At 42.3% G+C, this 11,571-nt stretch overlaps 1 pseudogene; it reads left to right on the plus strand.

Annotated features, from left to right (window-relative positions):
- Positions 1-49: 49 nt before the first annotated feature.
- LOC147987869 (serine/threonine-protein phosphatase 7 long form homolog) lies at positions 50-769 on the plus strand (annotated as a pseudogene).
- The last annotated feature ends 10,802 nt before the right edge of the window (positions 770-11,571 follow it).

An 11,571-nucleotide genomic window follows, 5' to 3' on the forward strand; every position in this document is an offset into this window, starting at 1 on the left:
GATCACTCGGAGCCTGGAGGCCTACTTAATGTGGCTTTTCGGCAAGGTGATGTTCACAAAGAACCATGTCACCACTATTAACGCGCTCTACATCCCTATGGCACTCGAGATAGCGAGCGCTCAGATGGCGGATCAGATCAGACAGAGGAGTTGGGGTTCGGCGGTCTTAGCGGCTACATACCGAGGTATGTGCAACGGTTGCCAGCTTACATCGAGAAAGCCAGCCCTTCTTGGATGCCCTCTATTCCTACAGCTATGGTCGTGGGAGAGGTTCTCTATAGGGCGACCAGATGTATGTGTTCGTGAGACTACAGACGCCATGTTTGATGCTGACGGCATCGACATGCCTACTTTCGGTCTGTGTTGGACACGTCGCGAGGTATGCACCGTGTTATAGTTTAACGTAACTTTTGTCTGCACAAGAGATAGTTCGATGCTAGCGGCTACTAACTTTTGTTTTCTACAGAGACGCTTTGCTAGTGATCAGACTAGGAAGGCATACACAGCATTGAACGAGCAGTTCGATGCGTACACTGGGGTCATCTGGCAGCCCTACACGGAAGCAGCCATACAAGCGAGATACCCTGGTGGTCTGTCTGTGCTATGCACAAGGGACCGAGATTACTGGATGACAAAATCAAAAATCATCTTCGATGTCTTCGTCGAGGAGATGGCACGACAGAGGGTTATGAGGCAATTTGGTCTTCTTCAGTTGGAGTAGCCTCCCCCTATTGAGAACCCAGTGCCAGCACACATCCACAGGTATTAACTAATTTTTCAATGTTACATTATCTTTCATAGTACTCCATTCGAAGCTTTAGGTAATTGTTGAACACACACCACAATTTTAGGACGACAAGGAAGGGCATGACCAAGACAACTGCTGACTGGCTAGTTAGACTAGAGCCGTATGTTATAGAATGGGAGACAGCAAACACACATCTATGGCATGAGAATCACAATTTTGATCTCCATAAATTCAATCTCTATTTGCGGCGCTACATGACCGGAGCATGATTACGCATCGTTGAGCACTCCCACCCAGAGGAGATACCGGATCCTACTCCGTCGGATATGTACCCGAGCTATGACACTTTGGGCTCTAGGAAGTACGCGGTAAGATATATTTTCTTTAAGTAATGTTGTCACATACTTTGACGTGCAAGAGACATACATTATTAATCGTCATGGAAATTTGCAGGCTACCTTGACACACGAACTCTACCAGGACGTGACCACCTTTCGACGATCACTGTCGTCTGGACCTCTTCTTCAGCACCGTCCAGTGCTACAGCCCTTCTTGGAACGAATTCAGAACAAGATACAGATTGTGTACGAGGCTATCACGTGCACCCGGAGAACCGACGTTGTTCAGCACCAGCAGCAGCAGCCGCGTCACTCCATGCACCGACATCAACCACGTCCACGTCTAGCACATCAGCCGACAACCAGGCCACCCGTCCTGACCAACCTGGCAGTTCAACGTGGCAGCAACCACAACAATATGGTCCCACGTCGAGCTTCGTGTTTTCTCCACAGCCACAGCAACACGGTCCCTCGTCGAGCTTCGTGTTTTCTCCACAGCCACAGCAGCACGGTCTCTCGTCGAGCTTCGTGTTTGATCCAGAGCAGCTGTCACAACTAGCAGGTAAGTGTCTTCATTTTTATTGTTTTCAATATTAATTGAGGCGACCTCATTCTTCATGACTAAACGTTCCATCGTGCAGGAGACTACGGATATCATGCGTCTATGTCAGCATCACATGATACGTGGGGGAGTGATCAACATCCCGAGGAGAACATACATGCTCAGATGTTGCAGCACACCCAGTGGATGAACATGTATTCGACTCCTCCACCAGGCCCCACACAGGATACACAGCATGACCAGGGAGAGTCTGAAATTCCTCCTCGTAACATTAGGCCACCTAACAGGTTCGGATGGTCGCCGCTTCCAGATCCGCCTCCCCGCCAGGCCAGACGTCGTCACTGACGCTTCCATCTATCAGTAGAGACATGACCATCTACTTATCTATGAGACTTATGTCTATTCTATGTATGAGACAAATGACTATGTACTTATCTATGAGACATATGCCTACTCTATTTTAGTACTCTGTTATCCGAACTACAACATCGTATTTAGATAGAACATAATGCTCGTACAACAAGACATTATAAACAACTAGATAGAACTACATCTAAATTAACGGTACATATGACTAAACTTACAACATATATCATAAAAACTACATGAAGTCATCATCGTCATCCTCCGTCGATGCAGAACTCTTGCCCTTCGAGGATGCAGAACTCTTACCCTTAGACGATGCAGAACTCTTGCCCTTCGAGGATGCAGTACTCTTGCCCTTGGACGATGCAAAACTCTTGCTCTTTGAGATGCAGAACCCGGAAGCGGCGGCATGAAGATATCATCTTCGTCCTCGCTCTCCTCAGTCCATAAAAATGGATGCTTTTCTGCAGTCCTTCTGAAAGTTTCACTCTCCGGCTCCACTACCTTCTTCCACCTTGCATGCAACCTAAAAAGTTCTATACGTACCTCCTCATAGGTCCTTTCAGGCCACCCAAACATACGTAATTCGTGAGCCAACTCATTCATTATGGTGTCACTACCGGTGACTTCGTCCCATGGAACTATCCTATTGTCCATCCTGAAATCGGTAGCTAGCCTCAGAAGAGTCCTGCTCATCTCAGGGTGAAAACTACGATCAAAAGGATAATGGGACATCTCAACTACACTACACTGGAATGCTTATCCTCCTCTGTCTGAAGGGGGTTTTATAGGTAGGGATGAGAAAATGGCGGGAAAGAACGACTGCGGTATGGCGGGAAACGATTGGCGGGAAAGAGCTGACGCGAACATATGGCGGGAAACGGGTGGCGGGAAAGAGATGGCGCGAACATATGGCGGGAAAGAGTTGGCGCGAACATATGGCGGGAAAATATTACGGGCAAAGGGTTGCACAAAATACGTCATAGTTTATAAAAAAAATCCAGGGAGCGTTCAGGAAAAAAATGGTGGCATGCACCAGTCGGCCCACAGCAGGCCAGTTAGTCCCTGTCGACCCGCAGCTGGCCAATTAGTCCCTGTCGGCCCACAGCAGGCCAATTAGACTCTGTCGGCCCACTACTGGCCGACTGGACCTCAACTGGTAACCGACAGGCCAATCGGCCAGCAGCTAGCCAACTGGAAATAAAGTTGGTCACCTAATTAAAAGATATCCGTTTTATAACTTAATAACCTATGAAAGAGATGAGGGAACCATCCAAGTAGCAACTAGCAAATGCATGCGTCGTTGAATATGTCCAATATGCCAGTGGAAGAACCATAAAGATGTCGGGAGGTCCCAACAGCCCACTCAGTGATACGTTCGGGTCTTGCAATTCGATTGGGTCGATTACTCATTTCGACAATGACAACTTGTTGAAAGTTGTGACCACTCGCTGAATCGAAGTAGAGCACAATGCCTACGAGCTATTAAGCAACTAGACTATGATTTCAAGTTAGTGGGAGAGAAGAGGCTGCTTGAAATCTGTGCTTTACATAAATGGAGAAATGAATCTAATGAAAATGCTAAATTCTCCATCTTTTATCTGTCTGCTTTTTTATACTAAAGGCAAAATCCAGGATTCTTTTTAGGCCATTAGCTTGGGCCACATAGGGTAAAATACGCCATTGATCTTTGATTTTAGTCGTAAGATTAAAAACAGAAAATATTATATACTACTTGGTCGGACACTTACACACATCAACCATCCGACATTGTTGAAGTTTTGAAAAATATCACCAGGTACATATGGATTATGGAAGGACTTAGGCCATATAATACAATAATCCCTGGTTAATCTCTAAGGCCCATGCATGTATACGACAAGTGGTGGGAAGTGTGGGAAGTTTAGTACGATACTGCTACAGTAAGAAGAGCGAGACTCTTTATAAGGGATACTGCTACAGTAAGTTTAGTACTAAAGAACGTGCAGCATGTCCCCGTCATCAAGAAGAATCTCGTTAGTGGCTCCCTTCTATGTAAACAAGGGTTTAAGTTAGTATTTGAGTCCAACAAAGTAGTCGTATCTCGATATGGACTATTTGTTGGAAAAGGATATGATTGTGGTGGTTTGTTCCGCCTTTCCTTTGAGGATTTCTGTAGTAAAGTCGTGAACCAAATTCATTCTAATGTGAACGAATCTGAGGTTTGGCATTCATGTCTTTGTCACATAAATTTTGATTGTATGACGCGGCAAGCTAAGATGGATCTAATTCCGAGTTTCACTTTAGCCAAAGGCTCTAAGTGCCATGCATGTGTGCAAGCAAAGCAACCTCGTAAGCCTCACAAGCCTACGAAGGCGAGACACCTGGCACCATTAGAGCTCATACATTCAGATCTCTGCGAGATGAATGGTGTGTTGACTAAAGGTGGAAAGAAATACTTCATGACTTTAACTGATGACTCCACTAGATTATGTTATGTGTATCTATTAATATAAAGGATGAGGCTCTACACTACTTTAAAATCTATAACGCTGAAGCTGAGGACCAACTTGGGAAGAAAATAAAATGAGTCCGATCTGATCATGGTGGAGAGTACTTTTCTAGTGAGTTCGATTTATTCTGTGCGGAACATGGTATTATTCATGAGAGGGCGCCTCCCTATTCACCCCAGTCAAATGAGGTTGCCGAACGGAAAAACCGTACTCTAATAGATTTGGTTAACGCCATGTTAGATACTTCGGGTTTATCCAAGGCATGGTGGGGGAGGCTGTATTGACAGCATGTATGTCCTGAATAAAGTTCTCGCAAAGGATAATGGGACTACTCCCTATGAGCAATGGGAAAAGAAAAGAACTACACTCTCTTACTTGCGCACTTGGGGCTGTTTGGTGAAAGTCAATGTGCCGATCCCCAAAAAGCGTAAGCTTGGTCCGAAGACCATGGACTGCGTTAATTTTGGATACGCTAAGAATAGTGTTGGCTATAGATTTTTATAGTGAAATTCGAGGTACCTGACCAGAAGGTCGGTACAATTATAGAGTATAAGGATGCTACATTCTTTGAGAATATTTTTCCCATGAGAGATATGTAATTCACTTCTAGACTGGAATCTGATGAGACTCCTGAACCTGCCATTCAGATGGAATATTATGAACACAAAAGTGATGGAAGTTTATCGGAGGATGACAGAGGAAGCTCCTGTTAGGAGCAAGAGGAAAAGGACTGCAAAGTCTTTTGGTGATGATTTCCTCATGTACCTTGTGGATGACGACACTCCCAGTTCCATTTCAAAAGCTTATGCATCCCCTGATGTTGACTACTGGAAGGATGTGGTCCATAGCGAGATGGATTACATCTTGGCTAACGGGACATGGGAGATCACTGATCGTCCTTATGGTTGCCAACCATTGTGATGTAAGTGGGTGTTCAAAAGGAAGCTTAGGCCCGATGGTACTGTTAAGAAGTACAAGGCTAGGCTTGTGGCTGATACGTCCATTTTGCATCATGCTTTTATATCAATATTTATTGCATTATGGGCTGTTATTTCACATTATGTCACAATACTTATGGCTATTCTCTCTTATTTTACAAGGTTTACATAAGGAGGGAGAATGCCGGCAGCTGGAATTCTGGGCTGGAAAAGGAGCAAATATTAGAGACCTATTCTGCACAACTCCAAAAATCCTGAAACTCCACGGAACACCTTATAATAAAAAATGAAAAATCCTCGCCAAAGATGAAGACCAGGGGGCCCACACCCTTCTCACGAGGGTGGGGCCGCTCCCCCTAGGGCGCACCCCCTACCTCATGGGCCCCCTGGTGGCTCTCTGTTGACCATCTTCTCCTATATGAAGTCTTTCGTTGAGAAAAAAATAAGAGGCAACCTTTCGGGACAAAACTTCGCCGCCATGAGGCGGAACCTTGGCGGATCCAATCTAGACCTCCGTTAGAGCTGTTCTGCCGGGGAAACTTCCCTCCCAGAGGGCGAAATCATCGCCATCGTCATCACCAACGCTCCTCTCATCGGGAGAGGGCAATCTCCATCAACATCTTCATCAGCACCATCTCATCTCAAAACCCTAGTTCATCTCTTGTATCCAATTCTTGTCTCCAAGTCCGGGATTGGTGCTAGTAGGTTGCTAGTAGTGTTAATTACTCCTTGTAGTTGATGCTAGTTGGTTTAATTGGTGGAAGATCATATGTTCAGATCCTATATGCATATTAATACCCCTCTGATTATGAACATGTTTATGCTTTGTGAGTAGTTACGTTTGTTCCTGAGGACAAGGGAGAAGTCTTGCTATTAGTAGTCATGTGAATTTAGCATTCGTTCGATATTTTGATGAGATGTATGTTGTCTAGCCTCTAGTGGTGTTATGTGAACGTTGATTACATAACACTTCACCATTATTTGGGCCTAGAGGAAGGCATTGGGAAGTAATAAGTAGATGATGGGTTGCTAGAGTGACAGAAGCTTAAACCCTAGTTTATGCGTTGCTTCGTAAGGGGCTGATTTGGATCCATATGTTTCATGCTATGGTTAGGTTTACCTTAATACTTTTGTTGTAGTTGCGGATGCTTGCAATAGAGGTTAATCATAAGTGGGATGCTTGTTCAAGTAAGAACAGCACCCAAGCACCGGTCCACCCACATGTCAAATTATCAAAGTACCAAACGCGAATCATATGAACATGATGAAAACAAGCTTGACAATATTCCCATGTGTCCTCGAGAGCGCTTTTCCTTATATAAGAGTTTGTCCAGGCTTGTCCTTTGCTACAAAAAGGATTGGGCCACCTTGCTGCACTTTATTTACTTTTGTTATTTGTTGCTCGTTACAAATTATCTCATCACAAAACTATCTGTTACCACTTATTTCAGTACTTGCAGAGAATACCTTGCTGAAAACCGTTTATCACTTCCTTCTGCTCCTCGTTGGGTTCAACACTCTTACTTATCGAAAGGACTACGATAGATCCCCTATACTTGTGGGTCATCAAGACTCTTTTCTGGCGCTGTTACCGGGGAGTGAAGCGCCTTTGGTAGGTGGAATTTGGTAAGGAAAAATTTATATAGTGTGCTGAAATTTACTGTCACTTGTTACTATGGAAAGTAATCCTCTGAGGGGCTTGTTCGGGGTATCTTCACCCCGACCAGTAGAGCAAAGAGTTTCTCCTCAACCTACTGAACCTATTGAAAATGAAATTCCTTATGAGTATCCTCCGAGTATAATAGAAAAACTGCTAGCTAATCCTTTTACAGGAGATGGAACAAAGCATCCTGATGAACACCTAATATATGTGGATGAAGTTTGTGGATTATTTAAGCTTGCAGGTATTCCCGATGATGTAGCTAAGAAGAAGGTCTTCCCTTTATCTTTGAAGGGAGACGCATTGACATGGTATAGGCTATGTGATGATATGGGATCATGGAACTATAGAAGATTGAAATGGGAATTTCATCAAAAGTATTACCATATGCATCTTGTTCATCGTGATCGCAATTATATATATAATTTTTGGCCTCGCGAAGGAGAAAGCATCGCTCAAGCTTGGGGGAGAGGCTTAAATCAATGTTATATTCATGCCCCAACCATGAGCTTCCCAGAGAAACAATTATTCAAAAAAATTATGCTCGGCTTTCTGATAACAATCGCACCATGCTTGATACTTCTTGTGCTGGCTCTTTTATGATGAAGACTATTGAATTCAAATGGGATTTATTGGATAGAATTAAACGCAACTCTGAAGATTGGGACCTCGACAATGGTAAGGAGTCAGGTATGACAGCTAAGTTTGATTGTGTTAAATCTTTTATGGATACTAATATTTTCCGTAAGTTTAGCACTAAATATGGACTTGATTCTGAGATAGTAGCTTCTTTCTGTGAATCTTTTGCTACTTATGTTGATCTACCTAAGGAGAAGTGGTTTAAATATCATCCTCCCATAGAAGTAAAAGTAGCTGCACCTATTAAAGTTGAAGAGAATACTGTCACTTATAATGATCCTATTGTTCCTACTTGTTATGTTGAGAAACCACCTTTCCCTGTTAGGATAAAGGATCATGCTAAAGCTTCAACTGTGGTTCGTAAAAGCAATATTAAAACATATACACCTCCTGAACAAGTTAAAGTTGAACCTAATATTGCTATTGTTAAAGAGCTCTTGTCTGATAATATTGATGGGCATGTTATTCAGTTCTGCGATGAAACTGCTAGAATTGCTAAACCTTGTGCTAAAGATAAACATAGACCTGTGGTAGGTGTGCCTGTTATTTCTGTTAAAATAGGAGATCATTGTTATCATGGCTTATGTGTTATGGGTGCTAGTACTAGTGTTATACCTTATGACTTGTATAAAGAAATCAAGCATGAAATTGCACCTGATGAGTTAGAAGATATTGATGTCACAATTAAACTTGCTAATAGAGATACTATTTCAGCAATGGGAATTGTTAGAGATGTTGAAGTCTTGTGCGGGAAAACTAAATATCCTGCTGATTTTCTTGTTCTTAGTTCTCCACAAGATAGCTTTTGTCCCATTATATTTGGTAGGCCCTTCTTGAATACAATGCTAGGATAGACTGCGAAAAGAATATTGTTACTATTGGCTTGGATGATATGACTCATGAGTTTAATTTCTCTAAATTTAGTAAACGACACCGCAAAGAAGAATTGCCCAGTAAGGATGAAATTATTGGTCTTGCTTCTATTGTTGTACCTCCTAGTGATCCTTTAGAACAATATTTGCTAGACCATGAGAATGATATGTTTATGAATGAAAGAAGGGAAATAGATGAAGTATTCTTTAAACAAGAACCTATGCTGAAACACAATTTGCCTGTTGCAATCCTAGGGGATCCTCCTCCACCTAAGGGTGATCTCGTGTTTGAGCTTAAACCATTGCCTGATAATCTTAAATATGCTTATCTTGATGAAAAGAAGATATATCCTGTTATTGAACCGTTTGATGTTTGGGGCTTTGATTATATGGGACCTTTTCTTGCCTCTAATGGATATACACATATTTTAGTTGTTGTTGATTACGTTACTAAGTGGGTAGAAGCTATTCCAACTAGTAGTGCTGATCATAACACTTCAATTAAAATGCTTAAAGAAGTTATTTTTCCGAGGTTTGGAGTCCCTAGATATTTAATGACTGATGGTGGTTCACATTTTATTCATGGTGCTTTCCGTAAAATGCTTGCTAAATATGACGTCAATCATAGAATTGCATATCCGTATCACCCACAATCTAGTGGTCAAGTAGAATTGAGTAATAGAGAACTCAAATTAATTTTGCAAAAGACTGTCAATAGGTCTAGAAACAATTGGTTAAAGAAACTTGATGATGCATTATGGGCCTATAGAACAGCATATAAAAATCCTATGGGTATGTCTCCGTATAAAATGGTATATGAAAAAGCATGTCACTTACCTCTCGAACTAGAACATAAGGCATATTGGGATATTAAAGAGCTCAACTATGATTTCAAACTTGCTGGTGAAAATAGGTTATTTGATATTAGCTCACTTGATGAATGGAGAACCCAAGCTTATGAAAATGCCAAGTTGTTTAAAGAAAAGGTTAAAAGATGGCATGACAAAAGGATACAAAAGCGTGAGATTAATGTAGGTGATTATGTATTGCTATACAACTCTCGTTTAAGATTTTTTGTAGGGAAACTTCTCTCTAAATGTGAAGGCCCCTATGTTATCGAGGAGGTCTATCGTTCCGGTGACATAAAAATCAACAACTTCGAAGGCATAAATCCGAAGGTGGTAAATGGTCAAAGAATCAAACATTATATCTCAGGTAATCCCATAAATGTTGAAACCAATATTATTGAAACCATAACCCCGGAGGAATACATAAGGGACACTTTCCAGAACGTTTCAGACTCCGAAAAGGAATAGGTATGTGGTACGGTAAGTAAACCGACTCCAAATCAATTTTTAAGGCAATATTTCTTTGTTTTGGAATATTTAGAAAAATAGAAAATTAAGTAGCAGTACGGGAAGGACACGAGGGCCTCACAAGGGTGGAGGGCGCGCCCTACCCCCTGGACGCGCCCCCCTACCTCATGAGCACCTCGTGTGCCTTCCGGACTCCGTTTTCTTGCACGATACGTATTTTGGTCGGTAAAAATTCATTATATAATCTCCCGGGGGTTTGGACTCCCGTATCACGCAAAAATCTCCTATTTTTTTCTAGCTGTTTTTCTGACAAATCTAGATTATCATGACGTCCCCAAGTGCTTCCAAGGACAAGTTCTTCGAGAAGGTCATCAACCCTTACCTCGCGGAGGCGCTGCGACACCCTCAAACCATTGAGATGCGTGTTGGGTTGCTGCACATCCGCGATGCTGAGGGACCAAAGGGAATCGGAAGCGTGGAGACGAGGCTTGAAGCAATGGAGCAACAAGTTTTCAAGTGTCAGGGGATGGTGGAGCGTGGAATCAATGCTAGCCACATGATGCTCGCGGAGTTCACTAACAACTACAAGCCGGATGCCAAGAACACCGAGGAGGCCATCTTCAAGCTATATGAGAAGATCGAGCACCTCCAAGCCCAAATCTATGACCTGCAAAACCAAAACTGTGAGTATGAATATAGATTCAAAAGAATGAGTTTGGCTGAAGATTCGAGGATTCCGGAGACTCGATCATCTTTCTATGATGGTGAAGCTATGCCTTGGAAGATGGATGACAAGCCCGCATCATCAACAACACCTCCACCGTCTCCTCCACAAAAGAAGAATTGAGTATCTGGGTATGGACACTCCACTTGGCAACCACCAAGCTTGGGGGAGTGCCCCGGTATCGTATCACCATCACTTTTATCTTTACCGTTTTCCTTAGTTCGATCTTATTAGTAGTATTTTGATCAAGTAGAATAAAGTTTATGGCATGATCTAGTTGTGAGTTTTGCTTTATTATCCTTCTATGTAATCGAGTCCGTGAGCTATATAATAAAGATTAGTGTTGAGTCAAGGGCTTGATTATTTTGCCATGATCCTAAGTGAATAAAAGAAAAGAGAAAGAAATAAAAAGAAACAAAGAGTTCATATGGATCTCATGGAGAGTAATGAGCTCACATAGAAAAAGTATGATGAATAAAAGTTGTTGAGAGTTGACAAGCATAGATTTGGTCATCGTTGCAATTAATAGGAAGTAATAAAGAAAGAGAGGTCTTCACATATAGATATACTATCTTGGACATCTTTTATGATTGTGAGCACTCATTAAAATATGACATGCTAAAGAGTTGACATTGGACAAGGAAGACAACGTAATGGGTTATGTTTTCTTACATCTGAGATAAATTATATTGTCTTGGATCCTCCAACATGTTGAGCTTGCCTTTCCCCCTCATGCTAGCCAAATTCTCAGCACCAAGTAGAGATACTACTTGTGCTTCCAAATACCCATAACCAGTTTTGCCATGAGAGTCCACCCTACCTACCTATGGATTGAGTAAGATCCTTCAAGTAAGTTGTCATCGGTGCAAAGCAATAAATTTGCTCTCTAAATATGTCTGATTGATTGGTGTGGGAG

Source organism: Triticum urartu, chromosome 2A, assembly GCF_056163025.1.
Source record: "Triticum urartu cultivar PI428250 chromosome 2A, HENAU_Tu73, whole genome shotgun sequence".
In the NCBI taxonomy this organism is placed as follows: domain Eukaryota; kingdom Viridiplantae; phylum Streptophyta; class Magnoliopsida; order Poales; family Poaceae; genus Triticum; species Triticum urartu.